This window comes from Homarus americanus, unplaced genomic scaffold (assembly GCF_018991925.1).
Source record: "Homarus americanus isolate GMGI-L3 unplaced genomic scaffold, GMGI_Hamer_2.0 scaffold21314, whole genome shotgun sequence".
NCBI classification, from domain to species: Eukaryota; Metazoa; Arthropoda; class Malacostraca; order Decapoda; family Nephropidae; genus Homarus; species Homarus americanus.
This window is the reverse complement of record NW_024720811.1, coordinates 1334049-1348943: the sequence shown is the minus strand read 5'-3', so window position 1 is coordinate 1348943 and position 14895 is coordinate 1334049. Positions and strand designations below refer to the sequence as shown.

The 14895-nt window shown below is 48.0% G+C and overlaps 1 protein-coding gene across 1 annotated transcript in view; it reads left to right on the top strand.

Annotated features, from left to right (window-relative positions):
* The first annotated feature begins 2286 nt into the window (after positions 1-2286).
* Positions 2287-14895, top strand: part of LOC121861207 (chaoptin-like) — a 63241-nt gene continuing 50632 nt past the window's right edge. Inside the window, exon 1 of the mRNA XM_042358830.1 lies at positions 2287-2394. The gene's annotated coding sequence lies outside the window, so the exon portion shown is untranslated. The remainder of the gene's footprint in view (positions 2395-14895) is intronic.

The window sequence follows — 14895 nt, the reverse complement described above, 5'->3', positions numbered from 1 at the left end:
GCTAGAGAGGGGGAGAGAAATGGGGAAATACACACACATACACACACACACACACACACACACACACACACACACACACACACACACACACACACAAGATAATAAATAGACAGACAGACAGACAGATATAAACAGTATAACACGTATAAGAGACAGTACTGTATGTGCATTTAGCATCACCTGAGGATTAGGTTAGTTCTCATCAAGGAATGGAGGTCTGAGTTGCTGGCATAGAGATTACTATCGTCTGCAAATAAGTTGTATTTTATGAGTGAGCTGGCGTGGACTATGTCGTTTATGTACAACAAAAACAGTACTGGACCGAGAATGGAACCTTGGGGGACTCCATACAAGATTGGCGAGGAGTCAGATTGGTGGTTATTATAACAGACATACTGCTTCCTGTTGGACAGATATGAGGTAAACCAATTGTGGGACAGGCCCCTAACGCCGTAATGTTCAAGATTTGACAGGAGGATGGTATGGTCGACAGTATCGAAGGCTTTAGAGAGGTTCAGGAATATACCGACTGTGAACTGACTGTCATCAGAGGAATTTCATATGTTATTAGTAAAGGATAGCAGAGCACTCTCAATCGACCTTCTAGCTCTAAATCCAAACTGGGAGTCTGTAAAGATGTTATTGACACTGCAGAAGGAATTTAGTCTACTACACGCTAGCTTCTCCAGTATCTTACTCAAGGCTGGGAGGACTGATATGGGGCGGTAATTCTTGAAGAGACCTTTGTCCCCAGATTTTTTATATGCTGGGTGAACTTTAGCAATTTTCAGTTTATCAGGAAAGACACCACTAGTGAAGGAGGAGTTACAAATGTGGAGGAGAACAGGTAGTAATAAGTGGGCTACTTTCTTAATGATGCTCATTGGTATATTGTCTTCGCCTGCTGCTGCATCTTTGGACATTTTTATGATGGCCAGTAATTCATCTGCTGTGACAGGGGATAAGAATAGCTCATTTTGCTGTTTGTTTTGCAGGTAGGCTCTAAATTCCTCATGGTGATCACGGATGCTCTCTGCAAGATTTTTGCCAACATTAATAAAATATTCATTGAAGTGGTTGGCAATGGGGGAGGGTTCCGTTACAACTGAATCATTTATCATAAAAGCTGAGTGGGGGGCCGAAGGCTGAGTGTTCCTGTTCTAATTAGAATTTATGACATTCCAGGTTTTCTTACTGTCGCCTGATGCTGACTGGAGCTTATTTGTATAATAGCTTCGTCTGGCATTTCTAACTGCTTGAGTTACTCTATTTCTGATACTTCGGTAAGCATCACCGAAAGTTATGGGTCTTTTTGCAAATTTCCTTTGGAGTTTGTGTTTTTCTTTTATCATTATCTTAACTTCACTTGTGATATAAGGCTTGGAAATAGATACAGTTTTCACTGACTTAGTCTTGAGCGGGAAGCATTTACCAAAGCAAGCATTGAAGATGGAAGAGAAGTTACAGCTGTTCACGTTAGGGTTGTTGGAGGCATAGACAAGATCCCTCGTAGCATCCATTAAGTTGTATTAAAAACGGAGCATGTTGTCGGCGCAGTAGTCTCTGTATTGTACCGAGACTCTACTAGGCCTTTCAGGTCTTGTGGCTGTTTTATACATGACAAAAACTGGGAAGTGATCTGAGATATTGTTATAAATAATTCCACTTGCTAGGTTGTTAGGAGTGTTGTTAGTCCAGATATGATCTATCACAGTGGCAGAGGTGGCAGTTACTCTAGTGGGTTTGGTTATAGTGTTGAAGAAGAGTTTAGAATGACAGGTAGCAAGAAGGTCTAATACTGAGGTGTCGGTTTCTGATTTTAATAGACCAAGGTTGACATCTCCTGTAATGTAGCAAAGTTTCCTCTCTGAACTTATGATAGTGATAAGCTCCAAAAATTTATCAAGAAAATTCCTTACGTTAGTGTGGGGTCTTCTGTAGATTATTGCTACTAGAATATTTCGTGTGTCGTTATGGTAGTAAGGTCAGGTTAAGTTACGTAAGGTCAATTTCAGTTAGATTATGTCTAGGTTAGGCTAGGTTAGGTTAGGTTAGGATAGGTTGCGTTAGGTTAGGTTATGTTAGGTTAGGATAGGTTGCGTTAGGTTAGGTTATGTTAGGTTAGGTTATGTTAGGTTAGGTCATATTAGTTTCGTTATTATTGATGTGAAATAAGCTGGGGTGTTTAATCTTCAGGTGATCCATATATTCTCCTTTAACCAGTTGTAACAATATATATATAACTGTTCTTCAAGTTAATACATTTGTTCTCTCGTCCACAGGCAAGTCACTCGTGTTCTTCATGACGTCTGGCGTGAACACTTAGAACACCTCCTCCCTGTACACTTAACGGGTTTATAAGTGTACTTACTAGTACTACAATACGATTAAATGGTAAGTGGATGTCTGGCTATGAACTATGCTTACTTTTCACTTAACGATTATAAAGTACATACTGACACCTATTTATAAGTAACTATACAATTTAAGTAGAAATCTCACTAACACAGACCATCCTCACTTAACTTATACACTTAACAAGTATAAAACCACATATAGTAATACCTTTATAAGTAAATTAGAATTTTAAGTAGTATTTGGATCACTGTGTACAAAATTACTTACATCTTACTTATCTTACTTCAGGGATTAGATTACCTATACTTATGAAGGTAAGGTGTGTGTGTGTGTGTGTGTGTGTGTGTGTGTGTGTGTGTGTGTGTGTGTGTGTGTGTGTGTGTGTGTGTGTGTGTCTCACCCAGGTAAGTCATCACCTGCTTAATTAACAGAATTCAGATCCGTCTCATCGGGAAGGTCAGGCACCCGGGAGGTCTTGGTGTTGAAAGACGGTCTGGAGGGCGTGGGAGTGGCGTGTACGGCGTGGAGGAGGCGTGGGAGGGTAGCAGGAGTGTGGGAGTGGCGTGGAGGAGGCGTGTAAGAGGCGTGGGAGGGTAGCAGGAGTGTGGGAGGGGCGTGGAGGAGGCGTGTAAGAGGCGTGGGAGGGTAGCAGGAGTGTGGGAGTGGCGTGGAGGAGGCGTGTAAGAGGCGTGGGAAGGGACACAGAGGGAACATAACACGCCCGTATAAACGCTTACTTGCTCTTTGCATATACTGACTAAAATCTGCTATAAAAGGATAAAAATCGGGTAAAATCGGCCACGAAAGAGTTGAAATCGGGTAAAATCCCTCTTGTAGTGGGTTTCCGGGGCTGACTGGCAAGCAATCTTTGTCCCGTCCAGATTCCCACAGATTCTTACGATAATCTTGTTTATTCTCGTAGTGAGGATAAGAAAACACGTCTGGCTTGGGTATAGTCACAGTGCTATTATGCCGCCATCTTGAAGCCTCCATTTTTGGCTCCAGTTAAGATAAAATTGAAAATTAAAATAGGAACTTTTGAGAATCCATCTTAGTATAATAAGATAAATTAACATAAGATGATATTTTAACTTACGATTTTTGTTTTGTTTTTTATTATTTAACTTTTTATCGTAATTTAAGTCAGTATTTTCAGTGGGTTTTTTTTCTTTGTAAATATATATTTTTAACTAACGATATATTTAAATTCCATCAACATATCGTAACTTAAGTGAAAATAACAACTTAAGAGATTTTGAGAATGTGACGTAAGCAAAGTGAGCCAATTAGATGCCTTCTCGTTATATCCGGTTAAAAGGGACGCAAATAACCTTCGGATATTTTGTGTATTTTGATGACTAGTTATGTTTATTTAAAGGGTTGTTAAGGTGTGAATTACCTGCTGGTTTACCTTGGGCTCACGCATCCCGTTTTCTATACGCTTTGAAGAGGGGATGATTGTGTGTGAGGGTAATGAGGGAGAAGAGAGGAATGGAGATAATAAAGAGAAGGGTGAGAAAGGAAGGGAAAAGAGAGAGAGAGAGAGAGAGAGGAAGAAGGAGAGATGGGAGAGGACAAGAAAAGGAAAAAGCAAAGAGGAGGAGTGAGAGGGGGTGAGAGAGGAAAGGAATGGAGAGAAGGGAAAAGTGACAGACAGACAGACAGACAGACAGACAGACAGACAGACAGACAGACAGACAGAGAGAAAGAAAATGTCCTCAAAGAAAGAAAACGGATAAGGGTTGACGACCAGTAGGGGGGGGGGGTAACTAGCACAGGGGAATAATTACAGGTAGTTAGGAGCCAAAGTTAAAATGGCGGCCATTCATATATTCCGAGACGTTGAGAAAGGAACAACTAACTCCACCCAGATTTCTTATTCCTGTGAAAGAAAGAAAGAAAGAAAGAAAAGAAAAGAAAGAAAGAAAGAAAGAAAAAGTGTTAGAGATATTTTTTTTCATGATTTTTGTATTTATTTATACATACATACATACATACATACATAAAAAATACATACATAAATACATACATACATACATACATACATACATATACAAAAGTATGTACGTATGTGATGTTATACACTACATAAAGGAACATTACATAACACACAGTGGCTATCTATGGTGACGCTCACCATAGATAGTAGTGAAGATGTATAGTGAGGCGGAGTGGTGTCTGGGAGGGAGAGGGAGTGTCTGGGAGGGAGAGGGAGTGTCTGGGAGGGAGAGGGAGTGTCTGGGAGGGAGAGGGAGGTCTGGGAGGGAGAGGGAGTGTCTGGGAGGGAGGGGAGGTCTGGGAAGGAGAGGGAGGTCTGGGAGGGAGAGGGAGTGTCTGAGAGAGGGCAATGGAGAGGGATAGTGTGTGTGAGGGAGAGAAAGGGAGAAGGAGGGAGGGATGAGAGAGAGAGAGAGAGAGAGAGAGGTAAGATGCACCTCCAGGCCGTGTCACCAGGAGGCAGACACTAGGGAAGGGGGGGGTAGGGTCAGTTCACCTACCTGGCTCCACCACCACCTACCTGGCTCCACCACCACCTACCTGGCTCCACCACCACCTACCTGGCTCCACCACCACCTACCTGGCTCCACCATCACCTACCTGGCTCCACCATCACCTACCTGGCTCCACCACCACCTCACCTGGCTCCACCACCACCTACCTGGCTCCACCACCTACCTGGCTCCACCATCACCTACCTGGCTCCACCATCACCTACCTGGCTCCACCATCACCTACCTGGCTCCACCATCACCTACCTGGCTCCACCATCACCTACCTGGCTCCACCATCACCTAACTAGCTCCACCACCACCTACCTGGCTCCACCACCACCTACCTGGCTCCACCATCACCTACCTGGCTCCACCATCACCTACTGGCTCCACCATCACCTAATGGCCACCATCACTACTGGCTCCACCATCACCTGCTCCACCACCTACCTGGCTCCTACAGGTATCTGGCCTGCAAAATATACCTGGAGAACATTCCATCGTCTTCTCTTGTTCCTCTATTCAGCTGGTGTGTGAAGGGAAGGCTTTGTTCATCTGCCTACTGCCTCGAAACCTGCCACCCTGCTACCCTGCCACCTTGACACCTGCCACCTGACACCTGCCACCTGACACCCTGACACCTGCCACCACCGTGTACCCAACGGGAGAGTTGGATATAGAAGCACTTTTTGCATATTTTACTAATTTATATTCGTCCTCATTTAACTTTCCTAATAAAGAATTATGTACTTTGTTTTGTGTGTGTGTGTGTGTGTGTGTGTGTGTGTGTGTGTGTGTGTGTGTGTGTGTGTGTGTGTGTGTGTGTGTGTGTGTGTGTGTGTGAACGTATTTTTGCCATTTACGATAAAAAGTTAAAATTTTGTGAACTTTTGTGAATCCATCTTTTGGGGGTTCTTGCATCTTGACTTACGAGGATATTTTGTCGTAGGAGTCTTGAAGGATCTGGCCGGGGGTGTGGTAGGAGTCTTGAAGGATCTGGCCGGAAGTGTCGTAGGATCTTGCTGGGGAGGTGTGGTAGGAGTCTTGAAGGATCTGGCCGGAAGTGTCGTAGGATCTTGCTGGGGGGTGTGGTAGAGTCTTGAAGGTCTGGCCGGTGTGTAGGATCTTGTTGGGGGGTGGTAGGGTCTTGGGATCTGGGGATCTGGCGGGGTGTGGTAGGAGTCTTGAAGGATCTGGGTGTGTGGGATCTGTGGGGTGTAGGAGTCTAGGATCTGGGTTTGTCCGGGAGTGTCGTAGGAGCCTTGAAGGATCTGGCCGGGGGTGTGGTAGGAGTCTTGAAGGATCTGGCCGGAAATGTCATGTTTGCTGCTGACGGCGGAAGACGCGGACAGGAAGTAACGTATCGAACGACAGTGTGCCAGGAGAGAGAGAGAGAGAGAGAGAGAGAGAGAGAGAGAGAGAGAGAGAGAGAGAGAGAGAGAGAGAGAGAGAGAGAGAGAGAGAGAGAGAGATGCAGCCCGACAAACAAACCCACCTATATACCTGCATGATGACCCTGACCTTTGACCTATTGAACTGAAAATCATAACGACTCTAGAGGTAGTTATAGGTAACATATATACCAAATTTAAACACTGTAGTTCTTACCGTTCAGTAGTTATCACACGGACACTCTACATACTGACTGACTCACTCAACCTCTGACAGCACCTACCGCCCTACACACTCGACTTTTATCACTAATGACCCGTTACTGTATGACTGTAGGTATGAACGGTAAAAACAAACATATTAATTAGTAATATTTTTAACCGTAATACTAATAATTTTATGAGTTACTTTTAATTATAATTTATAAAACTCAGGTGAATTTTATTTTGTATTTTATTTTGCTTATCTGTTTATTTCTATTTGTCTGTTTCATTTACTGTTTTATTATTATTTATGTATTTTTATTTTTTTATCTAAGTAGAATATTTTCTGTATTTTCTTCTCATTAGTGTTGTATGACTTTCTGTCTGTATGCCTTGTCTGCCTGTCTGTCTGTCTATCTCTGTCTGTCTGTATGCCTTGTCTGTCTGTCTGTCTTTGTCTATCTCTGTCTGTCTGTCTGTCTCTGTCTGTCTGTCTGTCTGTCTGTACATTCGTCATCCAGGCAGCTCCAACACCAAGCCGCCATATTTCTTCTCTATTTAATTCCTCTGTTTATTTACCTTCAGTTAACCTCACCAACACTCTCCTTAATTGCCTTTGTTTTTGTGGCTGTGTTGATGAATGTTAGTCTAGCGGGTAAAGATGGCTGGCTGGGATTGGCTGAGGGAGATAGCTTTCTTCTGATTGGCTTGAATGTATGTAAACGGTGGTGTTGATTGGCTGAGGGAGATAGCTTTCTGATTGGTTTGAATGTATGTAAACGGTGGTGTTGATTGGCTGAGGGAGATAGCTTTCTTCTGATTGGTTTGAATGTATGTAAACAACGGTGCTGATTAGCTAAAGCTGGCTGTCTATATAGCTATTTATTTAACCTAACTTAACCTAACCTAACCAATGAGCTGTACCCTATAAATCTTGTGACCAATAGAAAAGATCTTCCCGTGTCCCCGTGTGGCATAAAAGTTGCTCGGAAGAAATTGCTGAATATTGATTGGTCGAGACTTTATGGCATTTCAATTGGCTCTGACTTTGCTGTATTTTAATTGGCTGAGACTCTGACCCAATAGAATCTCTGCCTTTGATGCGGTGTTTGAATAATTGGGAAGAATTTATTTACCTGTGTTTTAGTTATTTTTATTTTATTATTTTTTATGGTTATTGTTAGTATTGTTGTTGTTGTGCTTATTATTAGTAGTAGTAGCAGTAGTAGTTGTAGCAGAAATAGTAGTAGTAGTAGTATGTAGTGACAGCCGACCAAGTGAGTATATATAACTAATATTACATCAGTGCGACCATAGAAATAGTGGTTATCTCTGCCAAGGATACATAAACAAGTGTTAGGTGTGATAATTCTTGCTCCCAGTGTATCACTCTGATGTGTGGACTGTCGCCCACAGGGGGGTGGCCTACACACCCACGCGCACATCTACTACCCGGACACAGCAGTCCAGCCTCTCACCTCTCCGCCCTTACTTCATAAGAACTAGTTTCTTCTTCTGTATGGGACCAAAGTAGATGTCGGAGGCGGACGTAACTGTCGCCCAAGGTGCGGAACGCTATGCCTGGTAACAGACATTGCTGCGTCTGTGCTAGCCAGAACCAAAACTGCACTAGCTGTGAATGTGAGAAACAACCGACCATGTGTGGCTCGCAGAAAGGGAAACAATTGTCGGAACCACAAGGCAGGGAGCCGACACAGGAGGCCACAGTGGATTCCTCCGGGACCCAACCGCGATGATATCTAAATGATAGCAGTGAGTCTACTCAACCTGAAAAGTAGTACCAATAAACGCTGCTCAATAGTAGCAGATGTCCACGAGGTGAATGAGAGACAGCCACCACAGTGGAATGGCATGTCGATGGAAAATGTGGATTTGAAAACTTACTCAGAAATTGTCAGGTGGACGCCAGCTAACCTGTTTGAACCACCAAGTGTGCGGCCACAAAAATGATTCGGGAGATGATTCGCCTCATAACCGAGTACCTCAGGACCGCTTCCTTGCCTTTAACTCTTCAAATACTGTAATAATACATCTATTTTGTCAGAGGACACACACAGACTAAGCACAAAGAAAATGTGGCAGCAATGAGAAAGATTGATAATGTGGCAGAATGGTGCCCTTGATGATCTCCTGTGTGGAAGCAAGAACACTGCAGGAGAACTAAAATTTATAGGCGACGGAGCCAAAACACCGATGACGTTGCAAGAAAGTTTGGAAACAAAATGAGTGTGGAAAAGTGTCTTTGGCGCTAAGATCTCTACAGGGAATCTCGGTGGGGGTCTGCCAATAAACAGAGACACATTAAAATTTCTGGCCTATAGTTGGGGAAGTGCTGATCCATCGGAAAATGCATAATGGAGGTGGTAAAGGATGATGTCAGGGCAGCTGTAGGGAACCTGCAAGTTTGTGCTGGCCACCAGGCTGGAGGTGAAGCTGCCATTCACGCCATGAGAACGATATTTGAGCAGCGTGATTGTGAGGCCGTTCTCCTGGTTGACGCTTCAAACGCATTCAACACACTTAACCGCAAGGCCGCACTGCACAACATCAAGATCAAGTGTCCAAGCTTTGCAATGTATGTTGAAAACACCTACAGGAATCCATCAGACCTCTATAAAGTAAACAACAAGGCTCTAAGAGGTGATACCATCATACAGTCAACCGAGGGAACAACGGAGGGGGACCCTGTTGCAATGGCAATGTACGCAATAGGCCTATCCGTGCTCACACACAACAAAATTTGAAACAACCGAGGTCAAGCAAGTGGCACGCTGACGACCTTACAGGAGCAGGAAAGTGGAGGACATCAAAAGTGGGTGGACTTGGTAACATCACGAGGTCCACTAATAGGGGTCACCCAAACGCCAGCAAGTCCTTCCTCATTGTGATGCCAGAACATTATGAACGGGCAATGGAGGTGTTCGGGTGGAAGTGAGGTCAAAATAACAATGGATGGCCAAAGACACCAGGTGCGGTAATCGGCACGACGGACTTCAAGACCGAGTACGTAACAGGAAAGGTGAATGAGTGGGTTAGGGAAATCCAAGCTCTGTCTGAGATTGCTAACACAGAGCCACATGCGGCTTTGCGGCATTCACCAATGGAGTCAAGCATTGCTGGAACTACCTGATGCGCACTATCCTGATATCGGACCCTCCTCCACCCTCTGGAAGAAGCTATCAGCGTCAATTTCATTCCCAAATTAGTGAAACACCCTCACTTAAACCCAGCAGAAAGATCACTCCTTGCACTACCACCGACACTGGGAGGAACGGGATTGACCAATCCAGGGGAGATTGCTGCCACCGAACATCAATACTCAGTTAAGCTCACGGCAGCCCTCACGGACCACATAATAGCTCAGAACGCAACAGGGGAGGTGGATACCAATGAAGTAAACAAGATTCGAAGGTCCATTATGACAGAACGACAGCACAGCCAAAGTGATAAATTGCAGCACCTGTTGCTGCAGTACCGAAATTTTAAGAAAAAAAGTAGCTATAGCGCAGGAGGTGGGCGCCTCGAACTGGTTAACTACGTTACCGATATGGGCAAATGGTTTCAGTCTCAATAAACAAGAATTTACAGAGGCCAAAGGTAAGTGCAGTTGGCCAGTAGAGGTTTGTCCTCCCAATGCGTGTGTGGCTCTTCTTATGACGTCGATCACGCCATGGTGTGCAAGAAAGGGGCTTCATATGCATGAGGCATGACGAAGTAAGGATCTCAAGCAAATATGTTGAAGTATGTTGAAGAAATCTGCGTGATGTCAGGGTGAACCGACCCTCCTTCCATTGGACAGTGAGAATTTTCAACAGGACTTCAAACATATCCAACAAAGCCCGTGTTGACGTCAATGCTAGGATTCTGGACAGGACAGCGAGCCTTCCGACATCAGGTTTTTTGATTCCATGGCCGCATGTCACCGTAACTTGCTCTCGATGCTGCACACAGGAGGAACGAGAACGACAAGATAAAGGCATATGGGAAGATTCAGAACGTTGATCAAGGCAGCTTCACTCCTCAAGTGTTCACAACCTCTGGTGGGATGGGACCAAGTACAGATGCTTCTATGCCAGATTCGCAGAGGTGCTATCCTAACAGAAGCAGCAGCACAAGTTATGTTACAGCCTGGATGAGATGTCGACTGTCCTTCTCTCCTTCAGCTCTGCCTCAGGAACGAGAGCATTGGCTCCAAGCCGACAACTCTGCGAATATGAGGCTACAGTCACTGAATGCCGCATAGATCTGCGGCTCAACTAATTCAACACAGATAGGATAGCTACTTATGTATTAGGATATTTAATATTAAGGTAATAAAATGGCGGCGAAGGTGTGGCTATTGGGGGAGGCTGGAGGCCACTTTAAGTAGTAGTAGGTGTAGTAGTAGGTGTACTAGTAGTAGTAGTAGTAGTAGGAAATATTAAGAAATTTTTTTTAGTATGGAGGGAATCATATTAACTGTCACAGAACGTCTCCCACACCTCCATAAATGGCCTTTTTAATTTAGATCAACAGTGAGAGCCTCCCTCCCCCTCTGCCCCTCTCCCCCTGCTCCCCTTGCACCTCTCCCTCTTCATTTCTTCCCTTGCCCTCTCTGTCACTTATACCACCCATTATCCCCCTCCCCGTCACCGCCGCCTGCCTCTTCCTGTTCTTCCTCCTTCCCCCAGCTCCCCCCTGTCCTCTGGCCCCTGCTCTCCCTGCCATCCCCCTGTCCCCCCTGCCCCCCTCATAGTTAAGCTCACTGAGTCGTTAAGTTCTTGTAAGAACCATCTTAGAGTGACGAGTTTGAGAGACCCGCCTTCACTCTGATGAACCTGACCTGATCTATAACACATCTGACCTGTGACCTGTGGGACACCCGACCTGTGACCTGTAAGACATCTGACCTGAGACCTGTGAGACACCCGACCTGTGACCTGTGAGACACCTGACCTATGACCTGTGAGATACCTAACGTGTGGACTCCAGAGACACGACCTGTGAGACACCTGACCTGTGACCTGTGAGACACCTGACCTGTGACTGTGAGACACCTGACCCTGACCTGTGAGACACCTGCCCTGGACCTGTGAGACACCTGACCTGTGACCTGTGAGACACCTGACCTGTGACCTGTGAGACACCTGATTTTGACATAGAAACGATAACAAAATATAACTTACTCTCGTTCTTAGGAGAATGAAACACAATGGCGATAATGAGAGAGAGAGAGAGAGAGAGGAGAAAAAAAAAACAGAGAAAAAAGAGAGAAGTAAGAGAGAGAGAGAGAGAGAAACGGACAGAAATAACACGTACGAAAAAGAGACAAACAGAAAAACGATTTAGAAATAAAACAAAGGAAGACAGAGAAAAGAAAGAAAGAAAAAAAGAAACTGAAAGAAAGAAAGAAAAAGAAACTGAAAAGAAAGAAAGACAGAGAAAGAATGAGAGAGAGAGAGACACAGATCGACAGACAGAGAAAGACAGACAGACAGACAGACATAGAAAGAGAGAGAGAGAGACAGACAGAGAGAGAGAGAGAGAGACTTAATGACTGCCTCACATTTTCTGCCGGAGGTGTTGGATAAAGTAAGCACATCTGGGCCAACTGAGACCCTCCCAGATGGTGCCTGGCGACCACCTGCTGGGGGCTACTGGGGAGGAGGAGGACTGCTGGGGAGGAGGAGAGGACTGCTGGGGGCTACTGGGGAGGAGGAGGACTGCTGGGGAGGAGGAGTAGGACTGCTGGGGGCTACTGGGGAGGAGAAGGATGGCTACTGGGGGCTGGGAGGAGGAGGACTGCTGGGGGAGGAGGAGGACTGCTGGGGGGCTACTGGGGAGGAGGAGGATGGCTACTGGGGGCACTGGGGAGGAGGAGGACTGCTGGGGAGGAGGAGACTGCTGGGGGTACTGGGAGGAGGAGGATGGCTACTGGGAGGAGGAGGACTGCTGGGGGCACTGGGGGAGGAGGAGGATGGCTGCTGGGGGCCTGGGGAGGAGGAGGATGCTGGGGGTACTGGGGAGGAGGAGGAGGATCGCTGGGGGCTACTGGGAGGAGGAGGAGGCTGGCTGGGGCTACTGGGAGGAGGAGGACTGCTGGAGGAGGAGGAGGACTGTTGGGGCTGGGAAGGCTACTGGGGAGGAGTACTGGGGACTGGGGGAGGAGTATTACTGGGGACTACTGGGGAGGAGGAAGGAAGAGGAAGAAGAAGAGAGGAGAAGGGACGGAGAGAGAAAGAGGGAGGGAGAGGAGGGAAGAAAGGAGGAGGAGGAGGAGGGAGAATTAACTAGTGACAAGTGAGAGAGAGGAGGAGGAGGAGGGAAGGGAGGAGGGAGGAGGAACTTGAAGCCACAGCTGCTGAGAGAAGACAGATCCTAGCAGGTCCTAGGAGGTGAGATGAGAAACCCTAGCCAAGTGTAGGTGTTTGGGGAGGGGGAGGGAATGTGGGAGGTGACAAGAACCGTGGTAAAATCAATGTGTGTATGTGTGTGTGTGTGTGTGTGTGTGTGTTTGTGTGTGTGTGTGTGTGTGTGTGTGTGTGTGTGTCTAAGGTTAACGGAAAGACAAACACAGGTGGTAATATCATATCTCAACCACTTACACCTGTAGGCCAATTAATCCCACCTGTTGAGGGTTTTAATTAAGGTTGGAGGACAGAGAAAGCTCCTTGTCCTATAGGTAAACAGGGCAGGTGTTGAGGTAGATGATTAAGGCAAGGTGAGAGAGGGCCTGACACCCCACCCCACCCCACCCCATCCCACCCCACCCCACCCCACCCTCCCCCACCCCACCCCAACCCCACCCCAACCCCATCCCCACCCCACCCCAACCCCTCCCCAACCCACCCCACCCCACCCCACCCCACCCCACCCCACCCCACCCCACCCCACCCCACCCCACTCCCCACCCCACCCCACCCCACCCCACCCTCCCACACCCCACCCTACCTCCCTACCCTACCCCACCCCACCCCACCCTCCCCACCCACCCCACCCCACCCCACCCCACCTCCCACCTCACCCTCCCACACCCTCACCCCACCCCATCCCCACCCCCACCCCACCCCACCCCAATCCCAACCCCACCCCAACCCCAACCCCACCCACACCCCACCCCAACCCCACCCCACCCCACCCCACCCCACACCCCCACCCCACCCCACCCCACCCCACCCCACCCACCTCCCCACCCCACCCCAATCCCCACCCCACCCTCCCCACCCCACCCTCACCCCAACCCCACCCCACCCCATCCCCACCCCATTCCCACCCCTAATCCCACCTCCCACCCACCCACCTCACCCCACCCCACTCCCACTCCCCACCCCACCTCCCACACCCCACCCCACCTCCCCACCCCTCCCCACCCCACTCCCACCTCTACCCTAACCCCACCCCACCCCACCCCACCCCACCCCACCCCACCCCACCCCACCCCACCCCAACCCCACCCCACCCCCTCCCCACCCCACCCCACCCCACCCCACCCTCCCCACCCCACCCCACACCCCACCCCACCCTCCCAACCCCACCCCACCCCTCCCACACCCTCACCCCACCCAACCCCACCCTCCCCACCCCACCCCACCCTACCCCACCCTCCCACCCCACCCCACCCCACCCTCCTCCCCACCTCCCCACCTCCCACTCCCCACCTCACTCCCCACTCTACTCCCACTCCCCACTCCCCACTCCCTCCCCACCCTCCCCACCCCACCCTCCCCATCCCCACCCCACTCCCACCCCATCTCCCCATCTCTACCCACCTCCCACTCCTCCCTGACCTCACTCCCATCTCTACTCCTACCTCTCATCTCCTCCTCCTCCTCCCCACCCCATCTCCTCCTCACCTCCTCCTCCCACCTCATCTCTCCCTCCCTCCTCCCCACCCTCCCCCACCCCACCCCACCGACAAACAGGCCAATTCCTAAGGTAAGTGATGAGGGTAAGGCGACAAACAAGGTGCTACCCTTAGTGTCTGACAGTCCAATTATCGCTGGGACGGTTTCTCCTGACGCCGGTGGCTGACGGAACCTCTGAGCGGGACCTCCTCGTGAATTGCTGGGGTGATTAATCCTCTATACCTTCAGAAGGAGGGGAGGAAGGAGGAAAGGAAGAAGTAGGGGGTATTGGAAGGAAAAGATCGGAAGGTATCTGGGAGAGAAGGAGAGGAGGTATCAAGGAAGAAGGAAGGAAGGAAGGAAGATGTCTGGTAGGTAATGAAAAGGAAGGAGTGAAGGAGGGATGAGTTCACAGTGTCTGGGAGGGAGGGAGGAGAGAAGGGAGAGAGATAGAGGGGAGGAAGGAGAGAGGAGAAAGAGAGGTGTGAAGGAGGAGAGAAAGAGGGAAGAGAAAGTGGCATTAACAAGACGAATTCCCAAGAGGTGGTGTTGATGGTAAGAGAGATTGAGAGAGAGTGAGATAAAAAAAGAGAGGGAGAGAGAGAG